The 12910-nt window shown below is 37.8% G+C and overlaps 1 protein-coding gene across 1 annotated transcript in view; it reads left to right on the plus strand.

The window, feature by feature from the left end:
• The first annotated feature begins 383 nt into the window (after positions 1-383).
• LOC134498038 (ras-related protein Ral-A) overlaps positions 384-12910 on the plus strand; it is a 45281-nt gene continuing 32754 nt past the window's right edge. The window contains exon 1 of the mRNA XM_063304159.1: positions 384-540. The gene's annotated coding sequence lies outside the window, so the exon portion shown is untranslated. The remainder of the gene's footprint in view (positions 541-12910) is intronic.

The following is a 12910-nucleotide window of genomic DNA, read 5'->3' on the forward strand; positions in this document are numbered from 1 at the left end:
GTGCTAGAACAGAGTATGAATCTAGAAATCATCACCGTGTCAATAGATATGATTTTAGAATGGTATCTAAATGGAATAAAGACTGCAGGGAAGCAAGAACGGTTTGAGAGCACGTATGCACTGAAAAATCTTATAAAGAAGCTCTGCCCAAAAGTTTGGCTAAATCGGAGGGAAACCCCCAGAAAATTAACTCCTGACACTTGTGAGCGAGGCTGGCTGGGTCTATTCCATAGTTTAAAAAAAGAAAAAATCGAGCCTCCTTCTCAGTGAGAATGAACGCTGCCGCTAACTTATATTTCCCTCCTTCCGTTCAGCCGCTCACAGATTCACAGCAAACTCGCCAGCATCTTCAAAACGTTCTCTCGCTACGCGGGCAGAAAGAAAAGCAATTAGGGAGGAGCGTTCTGCGTTGCAGCGGAAGTAGAGGAACCCGAGAAAGTTACTTCCGGGGCAGTTCGGAGGGCGTGGGAATTGCGCCTGGGCATTGACTCCATCACCCCTCCCAGTTTTGGGTTCGGGGGCTGGAAATACCGTACGATGGTACGTTTGTACGTTTTGTGGGTGGGATCGAAGAGGAGTGTTGCAGTTTGTTTTTTCCATGGAAGTACAGTTGCTCGTAGGTAGGAGTCCGGGTGTGTCAGCATCATGTTAGCAACTTTCTTCAGCTGTTTTGCTTTCAGCCATTGTCGACCAGGTGTTTCCACCCTTATCTGGCTTTTGTGGCCCTCATTTTCACAGGGTTGTACAAAGAAAGCTTGGTGCTTGATTCACTCATTTCGTAAACTAAGTCAACGAACATGCAGTGTTCAAGCATTCGGTGTTGATGTTATTTGTTCACTTAAACTCCCTTTACAGGCACTAGGATCAGATGAAGTTCTGATAACATTCAACAGCAGTAAAAAAAAAAACAAACTTCCAAGAGGGGGAATTACTTTTTCACAAAGTTGTATATACTTTGTTTTTTAATGTAGAATACATTTTTGCTTCCATGCAAATGGATTTTTCTATCTGTGCATGTCTGTATATGGTGCAACTCTGAATATATTTTCTTAAAAGGAAGCTGTACAGAATTCAGTGGGCTTTATTTTCAGGCGCACACATTTAGAAGTGGAATGTGGGATTCACAAAACCCTTAAATAACAATCAACATCACATGAAGTAAGGAATACTGAGAGGGGTGTAGTTTATTCAGTGCAAAATTCCAAACAGCAGTAATAGATTCATGTGTGTACAGGTAGTCTTCAGTTAACTACCGTAATTGGGACTGGGAACTCCGTTACTAAGCAATGCAGTGGTAAAGTGAAAAGTCATGTGACCATACCGACTTATGACGACGGTTCCAGTTGCGGTCATTAAGTGAATTGTGCATGGTCATTAAGCATGACATCACATGACCACAACTTGTGACTTCCTGCCAGCTTCTGCACTGACTTTGCTTGTTAGAAGCTGGCAGTGAAGGTTGTGAATAGCAATCATGTGGCTGCAAGGATGCTGCAGCTTTGAGGACCAGCCGTAAGTCTCTTCGTTCAGCACCATTGTAACTTTGAATGGTTGCTGAATGAGTAGTTGCTAAACAAGGACTACCTGTATTCACCTTAATCCTTTCCTAATAAATGCATCCTAACAGAACAATGATTTTCAACAGCTGTGAGATCTATGACTAACCTTGAAAGCATTTCCATAAAAGGTGTTCATAAAATATATTATTAGAAAGCATATACATAGTGCTTAGCGTTGTGCAGTGCTTTGAATCCAAAGGTGATTTGGTGTAGGCATACATGCTGCCTTCTTTTTTTTAGTCGTTTTTTAATTTATTACAGTTTTAAAATACAAAGATAAAACACTAATATGAACTACAAGAAATATAAAAAGTAAAGAAAAAGAAATAAAAAGAGATAGACAAAGTGAAAAAAAAAGACCAATATATAAAAGATGACTCCCCCCTCCCTCCAGACGTGTATAGACAAGCACCATACCTTCTCTAGTAATTCAATACAAAAAGCAAAAAAAAAACTCTTCTTCCTATATCTCATCTTTTAACAATAATCAAATTATAAAAACTCATCTTTCAATCTTAATCAGCAAAAGTCTCTTAAGAGCTATCATATTTTTAGCTTAAACAAAAAAAATCATTTGCCTAAACCAACTTATCACTTACTCAAAAAAGTAAAACAAAAGACATCTCTCCCCAATATTCAAATCCTTAAGACCTCATCATTCAGTCCTGATCAAAGAAAAGTCCCATTAATGACTAGCAGAAACCACAACATATATATTTTAAGCCTGGTCAAATAAGTTCACTTTATAAATCTGTTTACTTTTAAAAAGCTTGTTCTTTAATCCTGTCAAGGAAGGACCCACAGATTGATTTCCTGTCATGCTCTCTATTTCCTTTCAGGAACAACTCCAATACTTTCTCTTTATCTCCTCTCAGAAACATCTTCATTGATTTAAGATAGTCCTTTTGTAAATCCAAAATAGAGAGGCTTTCCAAGTCAGTCTTCAGGTTTATTATTTGCATGTCCTTTTGATTATTAAGATATCAGCTGGTATCTTTTATAAGTCCATTTTGGCATCTTTTTCCAACTCATTCTGGGATTCTAGCATTTTTAACTCAATTTTCAGATCAACAACGTTCAAATCAGGTTCAGGTTGCAAATCCAAGTTAGCATCCTTTCTAGTATCTCACTTGTCACCTGGTATCTTTAAATCCACTTTCAAATCCACAGCGTCGTCCTCTGTTTTATTCAATAAAAACTCTCCCCAGACAATCTTAAAAGTAAATCCTGTGTACACTTTTCCCAGACAGCTTTGAGTTCTTCTATAGTCCCTCTTAGTGCCTTCTTGAAGAAGCTGCATCTTTTCCTGGGCTCACATGGTGTAGAGAGTAAAGAAGATGACCTTGATGGAGATAAGCCAGCTCTGTTCCCAGAGCAACAAGGTAAAAAGTGCAGCTCAAGCCCAAAACAGTCTGAGGGGAGGGGGGAATGACTCAGACAGACACCTCCTTAGTTTCACAGGAATATAAGAAGGTGGGGAGAAGTAAAGCACAAACAAACTTGCAAGATTCTCTTACGATAGTCATCTTAAAAAAAGTAGTTTTAGATTCTCCTGGAGACTGTTTCCTGGTTTGATCCACATTGTGGGGCTAACACATGGCAGCTGTGCAATCCAAGCAAAATACAATAGCATGCCTGTGCCTGCTTGGAAACACCTTGTTGCATCCTGTGGTACCTCCTTAATTAAAACACACATTTTCCTGGGATTGCATAGCTGCTGCGCAAGTCCAGGAAACAGTGCAACTTCTTTAATTAGGTGCTGACAAGTGTGGCCTGCACATCCATGCCCATTTCAGAGCATCTTTTTCATTCTGGATTCAAATCCAAAGCACCATACTGTATATCCTTAACAGAGTTATTAATATATTAGATGATAATAAGATATATATTCTGGCTTTGTACACAAATGGGTATGCATGCTTCTTATTACGCAGCAACTTCTTTGTGCTGCTGTGAGTGGCTTAACTACCACGCAAGATGTAACTAATGAAAGTAGTGAAGGAACCAACAGTTGCCAGGCAAGACAGAACCATTATGTTAGCATTAAGCAGATTCTTCTCAGCTTCACAGTGGTGAAGAGTATGGCTACATATGTGCAGACTCAAAAGGATGGGACAGAACAGCCTGAAATTTAAATATTGGAGAAGAGATATGAATATAGATTGATTTCTTTGTGCTGCAGTAGGCAGATCTTCTGCTGTAAGCAAATCCTTGAGTGTCTGAGAGTCATGTCTTTTATTCCTTATAGTAAATGATTTAAAATAAATGAATTCTGATTTGAAACAAATACACAAAGACTTGCAACCAGAAAAAGAGCCACAAGCAAACATGACCAAATCATGTGAGTCAGAGAGTCCTCAAATTACTTGCTATGCCAATATATTTCTTATGGTGGCATTAGGGATACGTCTAAGTAATATAGCACAAGAGTAGTAAGAACATTGCTGGATGTGATATAACTCTTGCAGATTTCCTTAAAGAGAACGGTGCCAGCCTGTAAGGTGTTACACATCAACTGATAAGTTTTAATCTACAATTTTTTACTTAAAAATGGAACTTGCTTCCTTCCTTTTGTAGCCCAATATTTCTCTTGTGCTTTAGGTATCTATGTAATTAGTGCAACAGAGCTCTAAGGTGATCTAGAATGCAATTTTATACAAACTTATTTGGGAATAAGTCCCTCTGGGTTTAGTGAGATTTGTTTCTGAATATAATACTGTACACATTCAAGCCTCATTAAAATGTTAATGGTCTTCTTGCTTCTGAGTCCTAAAGGGCCCTTCAGTTGTGGGGGTGGGGATGTTGCCATTAAAAATTCATCATTTGTTTAAAATTAGAATATGCTAATTAAAATCTATGTGTATTACAATAAGGAAAATAGCAGTCATCTGGTACCTAGCTTTCTGTTTGTGGTTACAGAAAGTGAAGTAAAAAAACATCTTAGAAAAATCCAAACCAAACAAATATATAATAGGAACAGTATATTGAAAAAAGCGGTGGGAACAGTTTTAGTAGAAATATGAAAACTGGTGGGAGAAAGTTACAATTCAGTGTTCGGCTGCAATCTTATATGCTTCAAAATTACTTGGAAATAAGGCCCATTAAACTCAGTGGATCTGAGTAGTAAGATTGTATTATAAATGAGTGTCCCACATATCTAATAATCTTTATAAAGTTATACTACTTTACCTGTCTAGTTCATAATTTTTGTCAGAAGTCAGTCCTTTATTGAAGAATTAAGTCTGTTTTTCTTTTCTGATTTGTATTTATATATTAACATAAGGTTTTGTTTAGCTTTGTGTTATTAAAAATGCCAAACCCATTAAGCTTCCTTATGATAAATCAGTATGAATTGGAAGTTAAGTAGGCCTGGAGAAAATCACTGACATCACTAATTAATATAATTGGGGTAGTCCTTAAGGTGACTTCCTCTTGGTTCAGTATTATTGTTATAGATGAAACAGTCTCTTATACTCAGCTAAGCACAGCAGAGTGGAAAAATAGTGCTCTCTTCAATATGTTGTAGTTGCACCAATTTATTAAGATCTTTTCCCTTCAATAACAAGAGATTACAGGAGCATCCAAAACCCTGAGTCTACCAAGTACATTAGTGTTTCCTAGCAACAAGTTAAGGACATCTATATTGGTATCAATCTTTTGAGGACAATTACATTTTTGATATTTCTTTTCTTCAAATACTGTCTTGGGGTATTTTTTTCCCCTCAACCATTAAAAAAAAGGATTTCTGAATCTATAGCTACTGCCTTCTCTGCAGTAGCTCCCACCCTTTGGAACATCCTTCTCCCAGAGGTGAGACAGGCCACCTTGGAAAAAGATTAAAGACCTGGTTTTGCCAGCAGGCTTGGAACAGGAAGAGGAATAGCCACTCCTGGGGATGGCTAGTGCCCTAGAGTGACTTCTGATGGACCTACTATACTCACAGTCTGATAAAGAACTCTTGCTCATCTAGATTCCATCTCATTCTTACTTTTATTGTATTTACTGTGTTTATAACTGTTTTGGTTTTAATTCCATTTTATTGTAAACCGCCCAGAGTCCCTTCTTGGGAGGAAGATGGGCGGTGATAAAGTTTGATAAATAAATAAATAAAATAAATAAAAGGTAGCTTGGATACTAGCCAAGATGACCGCTCTTAATCCTGTGGGAGGTTAATTGATTAGTTAACTAATACCCTGCCTTTATTTTTGTCCAAGTGACATATATAATGCTCCCACCTCTTATTTTCCCCATAATAACAACCCTGTGAAGTTGGTTGGGCTGCCTTCAGTTTCTTTGGTTATCCTGTACCAGATTGTCTACAGGTAACATAAGATTATGATAGCCATGTCATGCAGAGATGCCCACTGTATTCAGGAGGGTTTGGTCCCAAGAAACTATCATAGTTCTAGTGTGATAAATGCAGAGGACAAAATTGGCTAAAATTTCTTACTACCTTAGGATCAAGAAATTCAATGCAGTTTGATATGCTGAAGGGACCACTAAGGTACCAAAGAAAATTCTGGGTATATATTGTTTTTTAATAGGCATCAAAAGCAACAGAAAATTCTAGGCTTCTACACTGCAGTTTCCATGGTGAAGGACCACTTGTTTAATTGTGCTAACTCCAAGATGTGTGTGTATGTATGTTTGTGTGTGTATGTATGTCTGTGTGTATGTATGTGTGTGTGTGTGTATACATACATACATACATACATACATACTGTTAAACCAATTCTATTAATGCCAAATACATCTGACTCTTAACCACACTGCTATGTGTCTAAGCAGCCATTTCTTCTTTCTAGATAAGAAAAAGATTCTGATCAGTTTCCTTACTCATCTTACTGAGGGGAATTTTGCACAGAACAGAGATTGGTTTTTGGTTTTGTTTTTCTATAATGCAATTACAGAAATTTTAGGCTGTTAAGACACATTCTGTAGGACTTCAGTCTTAAATGGTCTGTTCAGATGTTCTTTTCCCACCCTGCTTTTGGAAGAATATGTTGGTTGGTTTTCTGCAGCAATTTCATTACTTGCAATTAAATGTTTTAAAATATTTCAAGTCAGTAAAGGTGAAGAGGGTAGACAACCTCCTAATGAAACTTAAAGATGCCTCTGTAATTGTTTTGAAAGGACATAGCCTCACGATACTGCTTTCATCTAATCACAATATTGCTTTCATCTAATTCCCAGATCACTGCAAATGCAGTGCATGATTCATATTTAACCATCTCGTTTTAAAGTAGAGTTTTCCCTTTTCTCCTGATATAAGTCTTGCTGTGGACATGATCTATGGATATTGCTGGTGATGATACAGCTAGAGGCTGGTATCTGCCTGTCTCTAACAGGCTACTTTAGGTTGCTCTGAGCATATCTCCTTCACCATAGTCCCTGGCAACTGTTTTTCAGGGCCATTCTGCTTTTGGCACCAGGAGCGTCTCATTTTTTCAAACTGGTCTCTCCCCTTGCACTGTGACGGTTCCTATCTGGTGGCAAAAGAGCTCTCTCCACTTATCTGGCCACTGCTCCAACCTTTTCCATGTGACCCTTAGGCTTATAGGGCTGGGAGGAGTGGCAAGAGAGGTATGTGTCTAGGGGTGCTGACCCTCTTCTTCTAGGTCTCTAATTGCACAACGCTCATCCATGAGGCCAGAGACCTGGCAGCAAAGGTGTCATCTCTCTGCAGATCTCCTGAAACCAGTTCTAGTTGGCAGATGATCCACAAGCTGGCATGACTGGGATGGGTGGCAAGAGAACTGAGAGAGCTATTTTTAAATATGGGGTTAGTAGTCTTGTTTAAAAGCAGCCTGAATAACAACTGATAGGATTGGGAGGCTAGTGAGATGAGGCAGGAGAGATCCTACTTCAGCACACAACCCCTGTTTGGGGAGCTGCTTTTAAACACAGGCTTAATACTCTTTCAGACATGCATTAAACCTGTGTTTAAAACAACTTGAAGTGGAATGGAGGATACAAGGTAAAACGGGATGTGCCCCCTCTCCCCATTGAAGGTTTTCACATATGGCTAAACTCATGAGGTCTAGCCATCTGTCAAAACTCATCTCCTCCTTTAACCCCAGTCCAAGTTAGAGATACTGGTACATATTTTTCCCACCAGCAGGTAAAGCTTAAGCCAGAGAACTTCACCAGTTGCTTTCCTTAACATGTCCAAATTAATCCTGTTGCCAACTCCATCACTGACATAGAGAGTTCACAGCCGGGGCAGAGCAAGTTGTGCCAGCTCAAAGACTGCACAAATGCTTGTTAATCTGGCTACTGGGTTGAGGTTTATCTGAGACACCTACTCCTGTACAAATCAGTATGCAGAGCTTTCTAAGTCTGAATACAGGCCCCTTTGCTTCCAAACTCAGAAAACTCATTCTTCATCCAGATAGTTTCTGAAGACTAAAACTATAGAGAGAAGCTACAGCTGGGGTAGTAAATCAATTCATTTCATATGTGGTATAGAAAATAATCTTATTTTATAGGGGGAAGAAGAATTCAATTTATTTTAAGAGGGAGAATAAACTTTATAAATAAATAATTATTAATTTCTTTTACCCTTGGAGAAAGTGGTGGAAAATAATATGTTTATTAGCAAGCAAGCATCTTTTAATTGTCAGAATGGTAGTTTAATATTTCAGAAGGTTAGAAGGGGAAATAAATAATTCATGAAATTAATCAACTGAATTCTGTATTCAAGTTATTATTTATGGAACGTTACCTCTGGCCCATAAAACAGCATATCCATGGGCTTGGTCAGTATTGTTTGTCATGGTTTCCCTGCTGTCTTCGTTTCTCCTTTGTGGAAAACACTGCGATTCAGATTTAGAATACAGTTTCTCCTTCCAGGACAAATCATTCATGGCACCAATTGAAAGCTGCCCCAATCTCTCACATTTTGCAAGCTTATTAGAAATGTAGGCATATTAGAAACTTAAGTCTCACAAGGAAAGATTGATTTTACAGCGGAACTTGGCCCTTGTATCATTTGAGAAGGTGGCAAACAGTGGTATACTGGTGCATATTATGGGCATTTCTCTAGGGACGCTAGATGTGCTTTGAGACCTGTGCTGTAGCAGAGAAGTGGACAGTTAATTGACCCAAGACTGAGTTTGTATTCTACAGCTACCTTGGTGGAATTAATATGTCAACATGAGATGCTCTGAAGCAACACTGTTCTCTCTCTCTCTCAGTACTGTTTCCAGATCATGGGATGCAATCTTGCAATTGTATTCTTGCATTAGTCATATACTTCATTGACTATTTATTATGCTCAGTTCTGGGCACCCTTTTCTTCTATTTCAAATCACAATGTTTAACATCTGAATTCTTGCAAGGCATGTCTCTTTTGAAAAAATTCTCCTTCCTAAACTACAACATTTATCCAATGAGTATGTAATTCCACTTCAGCATTCTGACTGTGTAAATGAAGAACAAGTGGAAAAATTTATCTGAGCAGGAACTGCTCCCATTTATTCACCATTTCCTCTTTTTGATGAAGAGCATGGCAGCACATAGATGTACGTGTTCTAAAAGAGTGTGAATAAATGTAGACGTCAGCTGCTTTCTGTAGGGGGAAGAGGCATTTCCATTTAATAGTGCAACTAAAATGCTTGGAATGGCAGCATTTTGTTGAGCTACGATTCCTTTTTTAAGAATAGCACACAACTCTGTATAAACAAAAATGTGAACCTTCTAGAAGCCATCCAAATAACTGCACAGTTTTTAAGGTAAACATAAAGACATCTCATGGCTGTCAAAACATTGGTGATGAAAATAGATTAAATAATAATCATGGCACCTAGGCAATGCTTCTAAGAATGGAAAGTGGCCACTGATCTCAGAATAGGAAAAGTAATGTCTGATTCCCTTTCCCTGCTGCCCTTAAAAATTCCATTTCTTAAAACCAATCTTTCAGGGTCAGGAAAGCCTAAAAAAGGATTGGGAATTATGGGAACTGTAGCAAAAACATCAAGAGTTTAGTAGCACCTTTTCCAACAAAATATATTAAAAAGCGTAAGCTTTCATCAGTTGCAGTTGTAGCTAAACATACCTAGAAAGTATCAAGTTGTGACTTGCTATGCTTACTTAAAACATGGACTAGTATGCCAACAGTAGCAGGGATTATAAAAAAAAAGTGAAGGAAGAAAAAAACCCCAAGGAAATCATTAGTCATTGGTCCCCCATATGGACATTCCTTTAGATCTCAATCCTATTATTCCAGATTTCTGCTTACTGGGTCACTTCCCAAAGCAGCTGAAATAGAATTTAGACAGTGATTTAGATGGCTGTCTGGATCGAAAAAGCTGGAGAAGGAATGACACATGAGTTAGGAATTATGTATTTTGATGCCAGCCTACATTCACAAAACCGATGACTGGGAATACATTTTCCTTTTTCAGGCAGAATAAACATTGGGAAAGGCATGATCTCTGCCACATAAAGCAAAACCATGTACCCCCAATTCCCTGCACCCCTTTGCTGTATTTAGGAGATTTGAAACATTTTAAAGATAGAATTCCAAAGAAAGAAAACAAGAAGCTGCTATATTTGAGCTGGAAAAATAAGGGGGTGTACTATCTCCCCAGCAGCTCTAATAAGCAGCTGGAATTACCCAAGAAACTAGGGATGTTTGGGGGAAATAAATAGAGGACTTTGCCTCAAGATTCAGGTTGTTTCTGTAGAAACAGGTAAATGTTTTAGCCAAGAATCTGTTTTAAACCTTTATTTTTTATGGTGTGTGCTAGTGTTCTGTCTCTGGTGCTTGTACCCTGTATCATCTGAGACTGACTGATCGCTACTGTAACTGAGTCTATCCACCTTGCTGCTGATTGTTTTTTTCCTCTCTTTCCTTCCACCTTTCCCAGCATTAGGGCCTTCTCCAGAGAGCTAGGCCTTCACTTAATATGTCCAAAGTAGGATAATTTCAGCCTTTCATTTGTGCCTTGAGTGGGAACTTTGGGTTGATTTGTTTGCTTTTTTGACTGTCCATGGTATTCTCAGGAGTCTTCTCCAACATCAAAGTTCAATTGATGCTTGTCAATACTCTTCCTAACCTGCTTCTTCAATTCCAACTTTTTCTTCCATAGACTGTCACAGGGAATACCATGGCTTCCACGATTCTTATTCTGATCACCTGAGAACTGTATATAATTTTCATATTTATATTTTGGGTTATGTTCATGAGTATATCTTTACAGTCTTTAAGTCATTGTTTTTCTTAATAAGCTTGGAGGTTGGTAAGGTCATGAAACAAGTAGTAAATGTACAATTGGTTTTACTGCCATTGTAGAGAGTTGAATTAGATGTTTTTTGTGGTCCCTTCCAAATGTACAGTTCTGGTATTCTATGAATTTGTAGTGGACCTTCATCTTTGGACAGCATAGTATACTGCTTTGTATGACTGGAATGTAGCATCTTTCAGACTTTATTTTTTACTCATTTGGAATTAATTTTTTTGAGGAAGCTCTGCTTTTCTCTCCTTTAATAGAGAATAATTTTTTAGTAGTATGGAGAGAATTGACTGCACTTCACAATTTCATTTTATAGCTTATAGTGTGCTGATCATAGTTCCTCATATTTATGCTTTACTTAGAGCTTAATATATTCAGTTATTCGTAATCAATTAGTGATATACTGGCAAATTATAATCTCTATGACATTTGTAAATCCCTTGTTTACTCATTTGTATCCTACTCTTTTGTTCTTTTCTAATGTTCTTTTTCCTTATTTATATCTAATATATTTAAAAATTATTGTAAGTTAATATGCAGAGTTAAAAAGGGAGTTATATATTTGATCTTTTGTCATTTTAATGAAGTTTGATTTTGTTTATCTTTTCTGATTCCCCCAAAATGGAGAAAGAAAAATTGCCTCCCCAAACTAATACCTCAGCACAATAACAGCTAGGTGGTGGTGCTATGGAAATTCCATTTTTTTTTCCATTTTTATCTCTTATTCACAGAAGGGCATGCAGATTGTAGGAGCCCTCTCTCTTACAGTTCAGAGGTAGCCAGAGGATGCCAGATGAGGCACCTTCTGAAAGATAGGTGGTGGCAGCAGTAAGTTCCAAGCAACTACACCAAGATAGGAAGATGGGGCCAGGATGCATAAACCCAAATAGCTTCTGGCAAAGGTTTGAGACCTCTAGGCTCCACTATATCACCACAATATGATAGCTAATGTTCTATATTTTCTGGTATTCTGTGACCATAATTATGTTTTTGTAAGTAAGTTTTCCATCATTCAGGTGCAATGGTTTATCTCAAGTGTAATATTTTGAGATTAAAAAAAAACTTGCTATTCACTTCTACACCGCATATAAATGTACATACAGTATCTTTGTCATGTTCCTCTCATACTTTTTGGTGCTAAAATATGATTTGTTTCAAACATAGTTTGTTGAAAAGCCATAGTGAGCTGATTTGTAAACAAATCTAGGCCTTAGTAATACAGTCCATACTCACTGACATCCCAATTTACACTGGGGTAACTAACCAAAATGTTAACCAAACAAATAACTATGGTTTAGTATAGTGTGTGAATCTTGGTAATTCTTCTAATGGAGTGATTTGCTCTATTCTCTAGATAATTTTGGCTTCCCTTTTCTGTACCTTTTCCAGATCTATAATACCATTTCTGAGGTGTAGCAATTTGACTATACATTCTAATTCTAAGTGTGGATACTGTTGGAATTATCAGGGGTCAACTCAGCATTGTCTCACAAGCATAGTAAGGGGGTTTCTCTGGTGGACATATCTCTGTTGTGCTTGTATGATGTTACGTGGGTCACCTGACTTCCTCCTCCTCCTCCTTGGGCTTGGGGATTAACAGTCTCCATTACCTCATGGGCAGACATGCAAGCAGGAGGTGCTGCAGGAATGCAGCCCTCCCCCAACCATCCTCTGCTACCAAGAACCAGTGATGATTAAGTGCTTTCTACTGTGAATGTACTTGTATCCAGATCTACTGAATAAAAGTAAGCTATCTCTATTTTTCTTCATCTAACTACTATGTGAAGACTGACTTTATTTCTGAACATAATTAAGCTTAATGTGCAAGTTCCTTTTTTGGTTCACACTTCTAGTCTGCAAGATTGCTGTTAGCTGCTTGGAGTTCTTTTATTAACCTTTAAAAACTCCATCAGATACATCATAGATTGATACACAATAAAACCTTTATGACATTGTAGTTGTTTTTTGTTGTTGCCTATGTAATGACTTTTCTTAATGATCAAAGAGCTTATGTTTTTCATAGCAGCTGTATCCCGAGTCAGTGTTTCCACTGAGTTATCTGTGATTTCTCTATCTTTTTTTCTGATACTTAACTAGGTGGAGTTACATAGAAAT

The sequence above is a fragment of the Candoia aspera genome, chromosome 4, assembly GCF_035149785.1.
Source record: "Candoia aspera isolate rCanAsp1 chromosome 4, rCanAsp1.hap2, whole genome shotgun sequence".
In the NCBI taxonomy this organism is placed as follows: domain Eukaryota; kingdom Metazoa; phylum Chordata; class Lepidosauria; order Squamata; family Boidae; genus Candoia; species Candoia aspera.